The sequence below is a fragment of the Chiloscyllium punctatum genome, chromosome 27, assembly GCF_047496795.1.
Source record: "Chiloscyllium punctatum isolate Juve2018m chromosome 27, sChiPun1.3, whole genome shotgun sequence".
NCBI lineage: Eukaryota > Metazoa > Chordata > Chondrichthyes > Orectolobiformes > Hemiscylliidae > Chiloscyllium > Chiloscyllium punctatum.
The window spans coordinates 53,234,680-53,237,185 of record NC_092765.1 but is presented as its reverse complement, the minus strand read 5'-3'; positions in this window follow the sequence as shown (position 1 = coordinate 53,237,185).

The window sequence follows — 2,506 nt, the reverse complement described above, 5'->3', positions numbered from 1 at the left end:
ACTATCCAAGAGAGCCGTTGTTACTGCTCCAGTTTCCTGCTGCAGAGTTGGGGTCTTTAATTGGGCCCAGGAAATGTTCCCCACGCGGCATGACCAATTCACCTGCTCTGAAATCTTAACGCTGCATCCCTCTTCACATCCACATCGACTGAGTGTCTCCAGCAATTTCTGTTTTTGTTTTGTTTTGAATGAATGTCCTTTTCAACTATCAGGTTGAAACAACCATTCCCACCATGTCCTGACATTTAACCCTTTAGAAACCTCTAGAGTGACTGGATTCAAGCAAACCCAGCAGTGATTCAAACTTCTGCAGCTCCACATGGAGAGAGAGAGAAAGAAAAACATTCGGGCTGCCTCACTCTGTAGTCATGGCCAAGTGATTAGGGCAATGAGGTATGCCCACAGAAGTTGTAATCCTGTTGACTATGGTTGAGAATAAGAAGGTGGATAAGAAGGGCGTGTGTTTTCCCCTCTTTTTATTTGGTAGGAGGAGGAAAGGCTATTTCACACTGTGAGAAACAAAGCTCACTCACTTCAATAATTTCAGTTCGAGACAAGATCTGAAGCAATCAGTATGTTTATTATACGCTTGCAAGTGTGGTACCTGGAATAAGGCACCCAGAGTTTAGCAAGTACATATCTTATATAGGATTCACTACTCCAAACCCAGTGCCCATTACTATTGTGTATCTCTTGCCTTATCCGGCCTTGTGCATAACAAAGTACAAGTTTTACTTGGCCATTTCACCACATCCTGCTGTGGTCCATTGTTTGGTATATCCTCCTTCACTATTATCTACTTCCCCCACCTGTGACATTTCCACCCTTTCCCCAACCATATTGATCCTTATGACTTTTTAATTGGGGTTTGATTTTGTGTTTTTGCAAAAGTGGGAAACAGATGCTTCCCGATGTGGATGTACAAGCATATCTGGCTTAACCTACATCCTCACAGCACCTTATCTATTTGTCTACCATTGTTTGCAGGCACGTTTCATTCTTGTATGCACATTTTAGCTAATACAAAAACAATGATATATTTCCTCCACATAGTTTTCATTCTTGTTGACCCAGCTCTTGGTTGAAACAATTACACACTGGTGTGAGTGCATTTACCTTGCATAAGTAATTACGATTGCAGAAGTAACACTACTTTACCTATATCCCCCCCACACAGAATGCTAATGGTGGAAATCAGCAGTCCACTGGTTGGCAGGGTGGATTAGGCAAAAACATAACAGTGATGAAGCATTCCGGTACGTCCTTGCCATGCCAATGTATTTAAGGGTATGGTGCAGGTAATGCAGAATGAGCTTAGAGCATTCAGGGGCTTGTGTTTGAGTGGCTTGGACTTGATGGCCGAAGAGCCTTTGCCTGGGCTGCATTCCTCTCTACCGGCTGCAATCAGCTCAGTTTGTAGTGATAGGACAATGTTTGCAAAAATTGACCCGAGTTAGGAAAGAGTCCAATCGACATTGCCCTGATCTGGTGTCAGACACGTTATCTACTGGGACGTTGTGACTGGGGATAAGTGGCAGTGTGAACATTCTTGTGACCAGTGTGAACCTTCTTGTGAGAAAGTCCAAGATGAGATCCCGGGGTCCCTTTACCCAACTGTGTGCAAGTCCCTCGCTTGTCAATACTACAGTGTCTTGTACTCCCTGGCCCTGCTTTCCATGTAAAGGCTGGCTTCACCATCTGCCTGTATTTGAATCAAACAGCTCATTTAGCTACGAGCTGGATGGTTAGCGAAGCTGGAGATGAGACAGGGATAGAAGCAGAAACACACGCGACATGGAAGTGTTTAGAGTTTGCCGTGGGTCCGTTGCTTTTAGTGAGGAATTTCTGCTGGGTGTTGCCCAGTCAGATTCTCAGGAGTCGCAGGGAATTTTTTTTTTAAATTGGAATTTGCACATGAGTAGTGTGTGGGGTTATTTCTGCTCACTATCCAATCCCAGCTCACAAGAAAGGTGCTCTTTTTATGGATAAATCGCGGTATCCCCGCCGAGAGCTGCTTTTTGTCTGAACACGGGGAGTAGATATGAAGCACATGGAGCGGGTACAATCCTGAGGTCTCTGGAACTTTTGGGCAATGTATATGAGTGTCCCTCTCTATGGGTGAAAATGGGGATGAGAGGGTTTTAACATAGTTCCACCATCTCAAACTTCAAACCTATTAATTCTTTCATTTGCGATTACAGCGCTCGAAACATCAGAACACACCAGGCTAATTGCCAACTGCTGGAACCTGGGACTAGACGACAGCTTCTGCCATCTTCCCTGGTATCCCAATGGTACAGATTCAGAGCTCTCACCACCGCGGGCCTGTTTCGATTCCCCGTCAGGGAATGGGAGTTCCACTCTGCTCAATTACTGTGCTTTTCTGACAGATTTTCGCTGGCAGACAATTGATTTGGTCCCAAATACTGTTTAGTTAAACATAAAACTGCGTATGCTGTAAATCTGAATCAAAAACAGGAATTGATAGAGAAACCCAACAGGACTG